Below are 16,345 nucleotides of genomic sequence, written 5' to 3' on the forward strand. Positions count from 1 at the left end.
GTATATTGTATTTTCGATTATTTATTAGAATGAAACTATTAACTGTAAAATTCCTTAAATGTATAGGGATCATTAAATAAACATTTAAGAAAAGGCAAATTTGTGTTCATTTTCTTAATATTAGAATTGAATCTAAAGAATGGAATTAGATGCTATGGAAGATTAGAGGAAATATAAACATCTGTTTCAAAGGCTAAGAGTCTGTTAAAACAAAGGAAAGAATTGTGGGCCCTAACAAAAACATGTGTTTTTCTTCTATAAACAGTGTGTTAAATGCTCAGGTCTCAGTGTTAGCCCACAAAAGCTTAATAGTTCAAAGATACCAGTAATATTTTGGAACTTCTCTGTTACCTATTACCTATTAATCTCTACATTGTATTTTCTGTGAATTCCCATTACTGAATCTAATACAGAGTAGGAACAGGACAAATCCAAGTTTTTAAATTTGGGATGCAGAAATACAATTTCATCCATAGTAACATTATCAGTGAAAGCAACTTTTTTTGGATCCCCTAACTAGAAAAACTATAGAGAGAGGGAACTGTAGAAGCTCCAAGTCCATGGTGATGCTATGCCTCGCAGTAATGAAGAGAAAAGAGAGTAGAATGTTCCTATGAGAGAACAGAGTGATCCTCAACTTTAGAAGAAGGATAATGACAGCCTTGAACAGATCAGGGAAGGGCTTCCATCAGACAGAAAAAGCTAAAGGTACCTTGTGAGGAGCAGTTTGTGTGAGAGGAAGATCTTAGGGCCACTTAGTTCTGGGGGCTAGAAGAAAATGTGTTACTGATTCAGTAATGGAATGGAAAGGGGTAAGGGAATTTGTATTTGCTAAAAGTGAAGCCAATCCTGAGGCATTTTGAAAGAAGTAATTATTTATATGTCAACACTTAAGTATTTATAAGATCTTTGGTGGGAAGACCAGCAACTCTTCAAGTTGATATTGAGTTAGTATCCCATGCATTGTTGAATACTCCCCACACTCTCTTAAAAACAACAGTTCAGAGAATTAGTATCAGGTAACATAGTCCCCTTTTCTAGTTTCATTAGTTTCTGAGTATTTTATATGGCATAGTAATTTCATTATTCTCCCTTTGTTATATTGAGAGATGGCATAAGTAAAACAGATCTTTTTACAAATGATGAAACTGAAGTAGAGTGAACTTTAGGTTCTTTTTACTAATCCTACTGCCACCCTATCAACTGATATCTTGCTCTATATAGAAGATTTAATTTCTGGTTTTAGCTTAAAAGAAGTGTTTCTAACCTGAAGAACCTCATACCCTAAAGCTCCTAACTCTGGGAAATGAACTGGAGTGGTGGAAGGGGAGGTGGGCGGGGGGTGGGGGTGACTGGGTGACAGGCACTGAGGGGGGCACTTGATGGGATGAGCACTGGGTGTTATTCTATATGTTGGCATATTGAACACCAATAAAAAATAAATTTATATATAAAAAAAGAAACAGCAGCTAATGCTGGAATCTTTGATCTATAAAAAAAAAAGTTTTAAAAACACACGTATACAAAAATATAACCAATGAATAATTATTGATAGTCACTTAACCTTAAGGTTTACTAAAATAGCATTTAATAAATTTGAATTTTGTCCACTACTGTCATATAGAACATTATTTCAAAAATATTTCCAATTTGGGGCAACTGGGTGGCTCAGTAGGTTAAGTGCCTAACTTCAGCTCTGGTCGTGATCTCAGGATCCTGGGATTCAGCCCCATGTGAGACTTCTGCTCAGTGGGGAGTCTGCTTGTCCCACTCCTTTTGCCCCTCCCCCAACTCATGCAATAAATAAATAAATAAAATCTTTAAAAAATATTACCAATTTAGAACAAATACCATAAATTTAGATATTTTTAAGTTTAGAACATGCCTCTTAAGGATTAGGTGTCTAGTTTTGATGGATAGGAGAAATAGAATCCCTAATTTGTGGGAATGGAACGAGCAGTTTGATCTCACATATTTCAGAATATAGTAATCCTCTCCCCTCAGATCATTTGTTTGTAGTATGAAAATCAGGAAAACTGTATTATAAACCTGCATCTTTTCTCCAGAGTGACTTAATTTGGTTCAGGCCCAGCTTTCATGGTGTAAATACAGATCAAGTTTGGTTTTGAATAATCCAGTTTTATCCTGGGGCGTTCTAGGTCTGGAGTGTCTTTGGATATACTAACCATTTGTTTTCAATACCTCGTTGACATTTGATCCTTTAGAAAGATTGTGAGAGATTTCACATGTAGGTGGTGGGATAAAGGAACACAGATTGACTCATAGTCTATTGAGTAGATTGGAGTTATGGGACTTTGAAGTTTAGCTATGTTTTTGTTATTCAAAAATAGGCTATGGTGTTAAAAAGACAGGTCTTCTGACTCTGATTTCTTATTGTGTATTAAGACTTCAAATGTAATTTAAGTAAATTGGAACTTTAAAAAATGTGGATAGCTTTATCTTTTTATAAAAGAATACAGTTATTTCAGATACCTTTTTGTTTCATGTTCAGTCTTCTTTAGAATTCCATATGAGCTGCCTTTTTTTTTAACCACTTGCTTTCAGATTTAAAAAAAGAAAAACAAAACCAAAAAACCAAAAACTCAGAATAGGTTGAAACTTGACACAAATTGCTGCCACAGAACAAAAGTGCTGATCAAGTTAAATCAACCCCTGTAATGTGTATTGAAAGGAAAACCTCTCCTCTCTCCCCCACTTTGAAGAACAAGCATTTTTCCTGCCAAGAAGGGCTGACTTTAAATGGACCAGCTGTCCATATTAGGAGCATTGGGTTGCTAAGGTGACCATGGCTGTTTGGAGAAGAATGCAGCTGAGAGGGCAAGTTCTTGATGTGTGAGCTGAGGGAAGGAATGTGGTGTGATTGTGCATCATTCCTCCTAATCACATGCTCACAAAGTGCTGTGTGGGCAGCATGTAGAAACTACAAATCTGAGTGCTAGAGCTTGTGTGTGGTTAAAAATCATTCTGTTTTCATGTGAGCCAGAGGCTTACAGTTTAGGTTGAAAACATCTACCTTCTATGTATGTGTGTGTTTTGGGTGAAAAGGGGGGTGTTTTGATGGTAGATATATTGGGAATGAATTTATTTTACATAGTGGACACATACTGTATTGTAAAACAAAAATTATCTTGGGATGAATGTTCTTTCCAGCTCACCCCTTTCAGTCATATATACAGTGTTATTAGTGCCCAAGTGAATGATGTGTTCCTTGTAATTATATCTAGGGCACGTTTAGTTTCAGATTTATTTGAAAGTTCTAAGAATAGTTATCTATTTGATCCATTCTCCTCTCGACTTTCTTTATAGCTCTTACTCTTCCCAAGGAGATCTTACCTTAATACATTGTGTTTCTTCCCTGAAGTATCTGAAGATAGGTTGGGCATTTGGTAAAAAAATATGATTCAGGGAATGGTGGGAAGTGTCAAATTAACAAGCCCACTTACCTGAAACACTATTTAGACTTTACCATGGACACGATTGCTAATATTTGAAATGAGATATAGCCACATGCATTGATATAGACACCTGCTGAATGAACCATGAGGTTTTTTGTTTTTTGTTTTTATCCTTGCTTACAAATCTTGGCAATAACTTGTTGATCTTAAATGAGAGCATAAATATGTATCTTTTAAGATGTGAAGTCACTGGACATTACAGCTCTTTATTACATTAGCATCATATTCTTAATCATAGTATACTTGCTTTGACATATTTGCTGTTTAATTGATTAATTTATAAAATATAGAGGGAAATTTAAAAATTAAAGTAATTTGATTATTGATTCAGTTGATTATTCTCATGGTATACCTTGATAAGTTTTGATGGCGTTCTCTATCAGCTGAAAGCTTTATGGTTTTGCCTTTCACATTTAATCCTGAGGTCTCCTAGTAATTGATTTTTATGAGAGGTGTGGGATAGGAATTCACTCTTCCCATATGGGTAATTGGTTATCCCAGCACTGTTTATTAAAATTGTTCTTCATTTCTTCCCTGCTTTGCGAAATTTCATCATCAAGTTTTCATATGTAGATAGTTTTATTTCTGTACTTTCTTTTCTGTACCATTGGTCTTTTGTCTACCTCTGAATCATTACTGTAATATCATAGATAACTCAGATACTCAAAGTTTTGTTTCTTGTCTTGTTCATGACCTCAAAAATATGCTTTCAAATTTTACCATTTAAAGTGATATTTGTAATTTTTTAAAAAGATGGTGTTTATCAAACTAAGAAAGTTTCTTTCTATTCTTACCTGGCTAGGACTTTTATTTATTTCTTCGTTTTAAATCAATAGATGTTGAACTGTATTGAAAGGCTTTTGTTTAACTTCAGCAATGATTAAAATTTTTTCTCCTTAATTTGTTAATGTAGTCAATTACGTTGATTTTCAATATCAATTACATTGATATTTTTAGGTTAACTAAGCATTCCTGGGGTAAACCTAATTTAGTCATGTATGGATTATCTTTTTTATAAATTATTGGATCTAGTTTGCTTACACTTTATTTAGGATTCTTACAGTAGTGTTCATGAGTCAGATTGACTTTTAATTTTCCATTCTCATGTAATCCTGGTTGGATTTTTATCATATCTCTCATTTTATATGTTAATTGTGGTAAAATATACCTATTATAAAGTTTAATAATCTTACCCATTTATAAGTGTATGATTTAGTAGTGTTAAGTATATTCACATTGGTTGTGCAACTAATCTCCAGAACTTTTTCATCTTGCAAAACTGAAATTCTATACCCATTAAACACTCTTCATCTCTCCCTCCCCATTGCCCTGGCAACCACCATCCTACTTTCTATTTTTATGAGTTTGACTACTGTGGATACCTCATAGAAGTGAAATCATACCGTATTTATCTTTTTTGTGCCTGGCTTTTCATTTAGCATAATGTTGTAGTATGTATCAAAATTTCCTTTTTAAGGCTGAATAATATACCACTGTGTGTTTATCCACTCATCTGTTAGTGGACAAGTATGTTGCTTCCACCTTCTGGCTATTGTGAATAATGCTGCTATGAAAATGTATGTACAGATAGCTCTTCTACACCCTTCTTTTAATTCCGTTGAATATAGACCCAGAAGTGGTATTGCTGTTAATGTGGTAATTCTATTTTTAATTTTTTGAGAATTAAAAATAGCCTGTTTTTCATAGCATCTACACCATTTAGGTTCCTACCAGCAGTGCAGAAGAGTTCCAATTTCTCCATATACTTGCCAACACTTTTTTTTTTTTTTTTTTTAAGATTTATTTATTTGAGAGAGAGAAAGCACACACATGTGCAGGGGAAGGGCAGGGAGGGAGGGAGAGGAACAGGCTTCCTGCTGAGAGCAGAGCCTGGTGTGGGGTTCAGGGCTCAGCCTCAGGACCCTGAGATTACAACCTGAGCTGAAATCAAGAGTCAGATGCTGAATCAACTGAAGCACCGAGGCACCCCTATTTTCTGTTTTTTGTTGTTGTTGTTGTTGGTAGCCATCCTAGTGGTTGTGAAGTAATGTCTCATTGTAGTTTTGATTTGCATTTCCTTAATAACTAGTGATGATGAGGATCTTTTCATATGCTTGTTAGCCATTGGTGTATTTTCTCTGGAGAAATGTTTGTTCAAGTCCTTTGCCCATTGATCAGGTTACTTGTGTAGTTGTTACTGTTGCTGAGTTATATAGGAGTCCTTTATATGTTCTGGATATTGACACCCTTATCAGATATATGATTTGCAAAGATTTTCTTCTACTCCATAGGTTGCCTTTTCAGGCTATTGATTGTTTCCTGTGGTGCAGGAAGTTTTTACTTTTGATGTAGTTCAGTTTAACTGTTTTTTACTTTTGTTGCCTGTGATTTTGGTGTCATAGCCAAGAAATTATTGTTAAATTCAATGTCGTGAAGCTTGACCCCTAATTTTTTTCTTAGAGTATTATAATTTTAGGTCTTATATTTAGGACTTTATTTTGAGTTAATTTTTGTATAAAATGTAAGGGTCAAGTTCATTCTTTTGCATGTGTATATCTAGTTTTCTCAGCACTATTTTGTTGAAACAACTGTCTTTTCCTCCATTGAATGGTATTGGCATTCCTTATCCTGGTTGGATTTTGATATGAATTAGAAAATGTTTTTCTTTTTTACTATTCTCTAGAATAATTTGTTTAATTGTAATTATTTGTAGTTCCTTCACTTTTTGGTGAAACATCTTAAATCTGTCTGGGTTTGATGATTTTTTTAGTGGAAAGATTTTAAACTGTAACTTTGATTTTTTTTTTTTTTTTTAAATTTTTTTTTTTATTTATTTATGATAGGCACACAGTGAGAGAGAGAGAGGCAGAGACACAGGCAGAGGGAGAAGCAGGCTCCATGCACCGGGAGCCCGATGTGGGATTCGATCCCGGGTCTCCAGGATCGCGCCCTGGGCCAAAGGCAGGCGCCAAACCGCTGCGCCACCCAGGGATCCCTGTAACTTTGATTTTTAAAAAATTATTTTTCTGTTTAGATTCTCTATTTCTTATTTTTAGATGCTTAATTGATTTATTTGCCCTTTAAAAGCTGATATATAGGGACACCTGGGTAGGGTAGCTCAGGGGTTGAGTGTCCGCCTTTGGCAAGTCCCACATCAGGCTCCCTGCATGGAGCCTGCTTCTCTCTCTCTGCCTGTGTCTCTGCCTCTCTTTCTCTGTGTCTCTCATGAATAAATAAATAAAATCTCGAAAAATATAAAAAAGAGAAAAACTGATATATAGTTCATATATAAAATTCACCCCTTTGAAGTATAAAATTCATTTTTTTAATATTCCCAATAATGTTTAATCTATGTAATATGTGACCTTTATTGTCTAGGATCTTTCACTTAGTGTAATATTTTCAAAGTTTATTCTAATTGTAGCTAGTATCAATATATCTTTCCTTTTTTGGTAGAATATTATTACATTGTGTGGATAAACTACATTTTATTTATGCATTAATCAGTTGTCACACATTTGGATTGTTTCCATTTTTTGGCTATTATGAATAATATGAATCTCTGTATACACATTTTTGCCTATACAGATTTTTCAGTTATTTCGGTATGTATTTAGGAATAGAATTATTGGGCTCATATTGTATGCTATACTTAACCTTTATACGATCTGCCAAACTGTTTTACAAAGCAGTTGTGCCACTTTACAGCCCCACAAGTAGTGTATGGAGGGTTCTAGTTTCTTCACATCCTTGCCAACACTTGCTATTGTCTGTCTTTTTGATTATAGTCATCCTAATGGGTGTGAAGTGGGATCTGTGGTTTTGAGGTGCATTTTCCCAATGACTAGTTTTGTTGAGTATCTTTTCATATGCTTTTTGGCCACTTGTATAACTTCTTTGGAGAAATATATATTCAGAGCTTTTGTTTATTTTAAAATTGAGTTGTCTTTTTATGGCTGTAGGAATTCTGTATATCTTTTGGATATTAGACTTTTTTTTTTTTTTAAAGATTTTGTTTATTTAATCTTGAGAGACAGAGAGAGAGAGAGGCAGAGACATCAGCAGAGGGACATGCAAGATCCCTTTCTTTCCACATCGAATTATCTAGACTCCCTTTTTGAAAATCAATTGACCATAAATGTATGGATTTATTTCTGGATTCTCAATTCTATTTCGTTTGATCTATATTTCTCTTTTGGCCAGTACCACACTTGGTGATTTGATGCTTGATGGCAGTTGCTTTATGGTAAGTTTTGAATTGGAAAGTTTGAGTTCTAAATCTTTTTGAATCATTTTTAATAGATTGTATTTGATATACAGTATTTTTGGCTTTTTTTAAATTAAAAAATAACTTTTATTTGCCTCATGAATTATTTAAAAATGTATTCTTAATTTCAAAATATTTAACTTTTAAATATAATTTTTATGATAGTGTTCCAAGTTGGTTTCATTATGGAACCAAGGTTAACATACTAACCTTAAGACCTAACACATGGCTAGTTTTCATGAATGTTCCATATGCATTTGGAAAGAATGTTTAGTACAGTGCTACATATATGTTCATGAACTTGTTAACTGTTCTAGTCACATCTTTCATGGTTTGCCTAGGTTTTGTTTGGATTTGGGTTTGGTTTTATTTTGGGACTCCCTGTCAGTTTCTCTGCTGAGAAAGGCATATTGATGCCTCTCACCTGATGGTAGGTTTGGCAGTTTCTTTACTAGATATGTTAATTTTTGTTTTATGTATTTTGTGTCTATGCTATTAAGTACTTATATTTTGAATTGTCTGTCTTAAATCAAATTTTCTGTCATTATGAAAGGCTGTATCCAAAACTTATTTGCCTTATAGTTTTATGTGCCTGGCTATTTTCTTGGATTAATATATCTGTTCTAGCTTTCTTTTGGGTAATAGTATTTTTCATCCTTTAGCTTTTCATTGGTCCTATAATTTAGTTTATCTTATAAACAGGGTATGGTAAATTAAGTTTTTGTTCTGAATGACAATATTTTTTACTGGAATTTTAAATACCGGTAGATTTAGATTTAGATTTATTTTTGCCTTGTGATCTATGTGTCCGACCTTTCCTTCCTATTCCAGTCTTTTGTTTGGAGTTATGTGTTTGAAGCCTTCATATAGGTGTGTTTTCTCATTTCAATCCCCCTAATACCTTACACACATGCAGTCTTGTTTGTAAGTTAATACTTATTCTTTCAGTGGTTACTCTAGCTTTTTAAAGATGTCCTTTTAATTTATTTTTTATTTTTTATTTTTTTATTTTTTTAATAAAGATGTCCTTTTTAAAAGGAAGAGTTTAAATCAGTATCTTTAACCTATTCCAGAATAATGTAATAAATGCCCTGATTGTCCTCCTTCCAAAAATGTATAACATCATTGTCTATTATATTAGTTTTAACATATTTATCTCTTGCATACATAAAATTTTTTTAGATAAATTATTGTTTTAGGTAGTTGATCTTTGTTTACATTTGTTTACTATTTTCTTGGTTCATTATCTGAGACCTTCTATGTGAAATATTTTTTTTCTACCTGAAGTACATCCTTTAGAAATTGTTATAATGAAAAGCTTTTGGTGAAGTTGGATGGGAATGTTTTTTGTTTATCTAACGGTGTCTATTTTATCTGTATTCTTGAAAGATAATTTCACTGTGTATTGAATTCTGTGTTTTCTCATCACATTATTTTGGTGTTTTGACTGCCACTGTTGCTGTTGAGAAATAAAATTGCCCTTCCTTTGTAAGTAATCTTTTATTTGACTGGTTTTTTTAAAAAATTTTTTCCCCTTCCTTGATGTTCCATAGTTTTATAGAATGTATTGAAGTTATTTTTTTACTTTATTATTTTATTTTAATATTTGTAATTTTACTTGGGATTCCTTGAACTTCCTGGATCTGAAAATGCCTTTGAATAATTATGTTAAATTCTTGATCGTTTTACCTTTCTGAATAATGCCTATTATTTTCCTTATTTTTTTCTTCTATAACATTTTTCACTTCAGTGGACAGTCTTTCTTCAGATCTTAAGTACTTCTTATGTAGACTTTGGCAGAGGTCATGGGGCAGCATCTGCAGGTCTGAATTAGGGTATTTAAAATCCCATGTTTGGTCCTTCCATGCATCGTGAGACTAATTCTTGACTTTCTTGTTGTGAATGGTACAACTCACACAGTGACGTATGGTTATACATATAGTTTGGGGACTTTGGAAATGTCTTTGATGCCTCTACTTTGTTTCCAAAGATGACTTTTTTTTTTTTTAAGATTTTATTTATTTATTCATAGAGACAGAGAGAGAGAGAGAGAGAGAGAGAGAGAGAGGGAGAGGCAGAGATACAGGCAGAAGGAGAAGCAGGCTCCATAGGGAGCTCGATGTGGAACTCGATCCCGGATCCCTGAGATCACGCCCTGGACTGAAGGCGGCACTAAACTGCTAAGCCACCGGGGCTGCCCAAAGATGAACTTCTTAATGATGTTGTCCTTTGCATACATTGGGTGCAGTTAAGTGCAGCAAATAGGCTATATAGGGCTGCAGCCTTTTTTTTGACATAATCATTGTACCTCCTTTTCATGGTCATCTTGGAAACATGGGCTCTATAACTCTGATGACTTATGTTAGGCCTTCTTAATCTATTTACCATGTTTCTCACCCCTTTTTATCTTTTTCCTTCTTTACAAATTCATTTAAGAGCGGGCTTTTGGTCATAAATTCTTACAAGAGATTTTTTTTTTCTACCTTCTACCAGCACCAAGGTCAAGCAGGCAAGTTTGCTTGTTCTCACCTTCTGCTAAGTAGGTTTTCTGTTCATTCAGCTCTACTTTGCAGGTGTAGCCTTTTGGATTTTTAGCTACATGCAAAGTTCTTTTATTACATTTCCCATATTGGGGAGTCTCAGGGTATACAGCCTATCTCCAGTACTGTAGTTTTCAAAGTAGTGTTATGAGGTAACCTGAAAGTCAAGAGCTACCTTCCATAGCTTTTCTGTACATTTGTGCCAAATTAGGAAATTTAAAAATATTAAAGAAATATTTATACAGCATTCTAGATTTAGGCAATAAATTCAGTCTGGGCATCTAACCTACTATGTTGCCAGAAATGGAAATCCCTGATGCATTTCAAATAAATACGCATTTTAGGTAAGGTTTATGTAAGAAATAGGGCATAGAATTCCCACCAGCAGGCTTCCATTAAAAAAATTCTTAATTCTAAGTTTGGATAATTCATTCCTTTTTTAATGTTGAAGCTAAAATAAAATGTACACACACACACACAGACACACACAATTTTATGATTTAATCACTTAGGTCTGTTTTAAAATTGGACAAGCTGAGTTTTATTGAACTTACTTAAGATCTGTGGCAGTGGAAACAGTACTGCTTCCTTTGGGTAGAGTGCCCTTATGTGAGTAGCAATAAGATAGGGAAAAAGGTGGTTATACCGGTATTCTGAGTAATAGTCAAAGAATAGTTATAGCATACACCACCCCTTTAGGGCAGATGATTAATAGTAAGTCAGGGGCAACATTATAGGCCACCTTTGTCTTACAAACTGATTGTTATGAGAGGTTTGTTAAACTGTTGAACCCGTTGTGTGGGGTCATGGTAAGCATGACCGCATTTAATATGAAACATAAAAACTTGATTAGGATTTTGACTCTAATTTTTTTCTTTTGGAAAAAGTGATATTGGTAGCACCTCATTCCTGCAGAGGCTTCCTCATTCTGGGAGTACTGCAGCTTCATTTTTCCTTGAGGCCAGGAAGCTTGTCCTTTTAGGTTACTTGGATCTCCTAAAACAGCCTTAAAGCTTTGCTTTTCTGTTGAGAGAAACCTCTGAAAAGATTTATCTTCTCTGAATGTATTAATATTAATACATTTTTTCTTCTTTTGTTTATTAACATGGACAATTATTTTGGTTTTTCTAATATTAAACCTACCTTGGACGTTGTTTGCTAGTATTTAAGAATTTTGCACTAATATTTATGAATGACAGCCTGTAATTTTCTTTTGTTGTGCTGCGCTTGATATCAAGGTTATTACAAGTCTCAAAATGAGTCAGGGAGAGTATCTTTATTTTCAGGAATATGTTGTGTAAGATTCTTTTTTTCTTTTTTTAAATTTTATTTATTCATGAGAGACACACAGAGAAGGCAGAGACATAGGCAGAAACAGGCTCCCCATAGGGTGCCCAATGCAGGACTCGATCCCAGGATCCTGGGATCACGACCTGAGTCAAAGGCAAACATTCAACCACTGAGCCACCCAGGTGCTCACAAAATTATTTCTTAATTGCATGTTTGAGAGAATCTGTGAAGCTATCTAGGCCTAGAATTTCCTTATGAGATGATTTTACAATTCTTGATTGAATATTTTAAGATTTTAAGACTATTCATATTTTTGTTTCCTCTTGAATTAGATTAAACAAGTTAATTTTTTCTAGGAGTTTGTTTCATCTAAAATCTCTAATTTTTTGGTATGATACTGTTTGTAATATGATCTTATCATTGGAATATCTAATTTTGAGCAGTTTTCAAACTGTTCTGTAGAACTACACGGGTCCCTGAGGTCAAAATGATCTGGGAGGTCAAAACTATTTTCTCAATACAGATTTTTTTTTTCTTTTCCACTATGTTGACATTTGCAGTGATGCTGTAAAAGCAATGGTGAATAAAACTGCTAATACCTTAACACAAATTAAGGCAGTGGCACCAAACGGATGTATTACATTTTTCATTGCCATACATTCATAGAGTTTTTTTTTTTTTTTAATCCAGTTTTATTTAAGAATGTACTTGATGTGGGATGCTTGGGCGGCTCAGTCGGTTAACTGTCTACCTTCTGCTCAGGTGAGGATCACAGGGTCTAGGATCGAGCCCTGCATTGGGCTCCCGGTTGGGTGAGGAATCTGCCTCTCCCTCTCCCTCTGTCCCTTCCCCCTTCTTGTGTGTGCTCTCTTTCTCTGCCAAATAAGTAAATAAAATCTTAAAAAAAAGAATGTCCTTGATGAAGCAATAAAAGTACTAATTTCATTAGATCTTGACTCTGAGTACTTGCCCTGTATACTGAAGCATGACAAATCATCCTCAGAAAAAGTACTTGCTCAGCTGAGATATGAGCTGGACTAGCTGGTTTTATCTGTACCCATTCCTTTTTTTTTTTTTTTCTTGAAAAAACAGGAGAGGCAAACTTCCATTATTTGAACTTATGTATTTGACATTCATTTTTCTCAAAAAGGAACCAAGTGAACCCAACGCTTCAAGAAAAACATCTGTATTTGTACCCAGTCATTAAAAATAAATAAAACTTTCCAGTAAAATTTAGAATTTTGGAAAACTTGTACCTAATACCGTGAGCTTGACAGCTTCTCAGATACTTAAAGGCTTTTCTTGTGAGGTGTATAATGATATTAAAGAATGTGATTTTCTTTTTCTTCATCTTGTATTCTGAACTCTGTCAATTTGGAACACTTGCATAACACTGTGATTCAATATTTTCCAGATGACCAACGTGTAATGATACTAAATCACATATGAGTAAAAGATCCATTCAGAATGCAAGATAAACTAATGGAGTTTAATGTAATAGAACATGAAAAGTTCATTGATAGGGTTTTAGAATCCACAGTGTATCTAGCCTCCAGGAAACTGCCATTTGTTGAGTTCCTCCAGGAAACTGCCAGGAATATCAACAGTTATTTGAAATAATTATTAAAATATTCTCTTTCCCAACTATATATCTGTGTGAGGCTGGATTTTCTTCATATACTTACATACTTTAACCAAAACAACAAATTGCAGAATCAGTCTTAAAAATCCAGTTGTCTTAAGATCATAGGGGAAGAGAGGAAAAAATAAACCAAGATGAAATCAGAGAGGGAGACAAACCATAAGAGACTTTAATCATAGAAAACAAACTGAGGGTTGCTGGAGGGGAGGGGAGGGGGTAACTGAGTGATGGACATCAAGGGGGGCACGTGATATAATGAGCACTGGGTATTATATAAGACTGATGAATCACTTAGCTCTACCTCCGAAACCAGTAATACGTTATATTTTAATTAACTGAATTTAAAAAAAGAATCTAGTCTTCTATAAAGTCAGATATTACAGATATTTGCAAAAATATAATGTTTATCTTATCAAGTTTTTTGGAAAATAAATTTTTTTAAAATTTTTTTTTAAATTTTTATTTATTTATGATAGTCACACAGAGAGAGAGAGAGAGAGACAGAGACGCAGGCAGAGGGAGAAGCAGGCCCCATGCTCCGGGAGCCGGACGTGGGATTCGATCCCAGGTCTCCAGGATCACGCCCTGGGCCAAAGGCAGGCGCCAAACCGCTGCGCCACCCAGGGATCCCCGGAAAATAAATTTTTAAACAGGTTTTTTCATATAGGTATTATTTATAGTAACACATAATGGGCGTACCTTTTAAATAAATTAATAAATGTTTTAAACATTTCTCACATTTAACTTACAATTTGAGAAATATCAATAGATAATAACCCAGTTAAAATTATTCAAAAAATTTCTCATGGTTCCTGGCTGGCTCAGTCTGTTAAGAGTCTGCCTTCAGCTCAGGTCATGATCTAAGGGTCCTGAGATCAAGCACTGCATTGGGCTCCCTGCTCAGGGAGGAGCCTGCTTCTCCTTCTCCCTCTGCCCCTCCCCCTGTTTGTGCTCTCTCTCTCTCTCTCTCTCAAATAAATAAAATCTTTAAAAACTTATATAAATATGTAAGTAAAATTTTTAAAAGTGTAAAGGGGTCCCTGACACCAAAAAGTTGCTAAACTGCTTGCTGACCTACAGAAGTCATGATGACATTTCATATTTATTTCTGACATGCATTTGTCCCCCTTTCCTTTAAAAAAAAAGTGGGGGGACATGTCCTGGTTTTTATTTTTTAAAAAAATTTAAATATTTTTAAAAATTCAGTCTCCTTTATGGTTTTCAGCTTACTTTCAAAACAAATCTATAAAATGATGATAAATACATTAATAATTGCATTAACTAATTTTAACACTCCATAGGCCTAGTACAGTCTATGCATGACTGTATTTCTATATCTTATTCTACAAATTACCCCAAAATAACATAAAATCAGTTAAAATTAGGCCCTCCTGGAAGCAGTGACATCCCAGTAGCAAGAACACACCTGGTTCTCAGATTTTGGTTTCTAATACAATTATCTAGTAGAAGAAACCAGGGCTCCTTGGAGAAATGGCTGATTCAAGGACTGAGGCAAGAAATATGGGAGATCGGCCTAGAGCATCTTAAAGTGCCAAAAAGTGCTTTTAAACAAACTGAAAATGATGAGACTATGTCAAAGGGACATAGGAGGCAACTGAAAGAACTCCCAGTGGTCAAAGGTGGAATAATGTAAACAAGAAAATAAGTGTAAAAGTAGTATTGAATTCTAATGCAGAGTATATACCCATGGCTCCATGTGGTATAAATACATTGTTGAATAAATAAATGGTGAAGAGACAAATCTCCTGTGCAAAAGAACTCCAAATAATTTATGTTGGTACTCCATCTTCAACCCCACTCTTTGAGCATGGTCTCTGCATAATGACTTCCTTTTAAAGAGTCCACTAATGAAAGGAGATTGGGAAGAGTAATTTTACAGTGGAGAAATCTGATAAAAACTACCTAAGCCAGGTCAATAGTGATAAGTCATATGGATAGTTCCAAAGATATGCTGTAATGAAAATGGCACTTTTATCCCTGTGGTCTTCCTCCCTAAAACCCATGACCCCAGTCTGATTATGAGAAAATCACCAGAGAAATTGCAATAGAAGGACATTCTACAAAATACTTGACCCATATTCCCCCAGACTGTCAGGGTTTTAAAAAAACAAGGAAAATCTGAGACATTGTAGCCAAAAGGAGCCTAAGGGGATATAACTAAATGTAATATGGTATCCTGAATAGGATTCTGCAACAAAACATATTGTGTGAAAACTTTGAAAAAAGTATAGATTTGATTTTTTTTTTTTTAAGATTTTATTTATTCATGAGATACACAGAGAGAGGGAGAGAGAGGCAGAGACACGGGCATAGGGAGAAGCAGGCTCCATGCAGGGAGCCCAATGTGGGATTCGATCCTGGGACTCCAGGATTATGCCCTGGGCTGAAGGCAGGCGCTAAACCACTGAGCCCCCCAGGGATCCCTGATTTGACTTTTTAAAAGTTTTTATTCATTCATTCATGAGAGAGACAGAGAGAGTCAAAGACCTATGGAAAGGGAAAAGCAGGCTCCCTGCAAGGGAGATTCCAGGAGATTCGATTCCAGGACCCCAGTATCAGGACCTGAGCCAATGGCAGACATTCAACCACCGAGCTACCCACATGCCCCAAAAGTATGGATTTTAGTTAATAATTATATATCCGTATTAGTTTATTAATGTGCCATACTAATGTAAGATGTTATTAAAATGTAACACCAGCTGTGGAGTCAGTATATGGGAATTCTGTACTATTATCAGTTTTTCTCTAAATCTGAAACTGTTTTTAAAAGTAAAGTCTATTTAAAAAACAAAGCACTGAGTCCCTTAAGTATGTTTTTAAACCCAGAAATCACATACTTAGCAACTTTTACCAGATATTTGCTCATATTCCACTCTTAAATACATTTACTCCTGGACCAACCTAAGTTTTTAAAAATCTAGTAAAAGAGCAATTTGCTTGAGGGTGTTGCATAATTGATTCTTATAAACAGGCCCAACATTTATTATTTTGTATTTAATGCAAACTTTTGGCCTACTCACAAATGGTAAAAAGTTGTATTTATTGATCTTAAATTCTTTTCAGGATCATTTTGAATTTTTTATCTTTAAATCAATCAAATTTTTTATTT

The 16,345-nt window shown here is 34.5% G+C and overlaps 1 protein-coding gene across 8 annotated transcripts in view; it reads left to right on the plus strand.

Moving 5' to 3' along the window:
* FRS2 (fibroblast growth factor receptor substrate 2) overlaps positions 1 to 16,345 on the plus strand; it is a 106,986-nt gene that overhangs the window by 53,529 nt on the left and 37,112 nt on the right. For 2 of the 8 annotated variants that reach the window (XM_072843235.1, XM_072843236.1), the window contains exon 4: positions 7,680 to 7,722. The exons of the other annotated variants lie outside the window; for them this stretch is intronic. The gene's annotated coding sequence lies outside the window, so the exon portion shown is untranslated. The remainder of the gene's footprint in view (positions 1 to 7,679; positions 7,723 to 16,345) is intronic. 8 annotated transcript variants of the gene reach the window in all.

This window comes from Canis lupus, chromosome 11 (assembly GCF_048164855.1).
Source record: "Canis lupus baileyi chromosome 11, mCanLup2.hap1, whole genome shotgun sequence".
Lineage (NCBI taxonomy): Eukaryota > Metazoa > Chordata > Mammalia > Carnivora > Canidae > Canis > Canis lupus.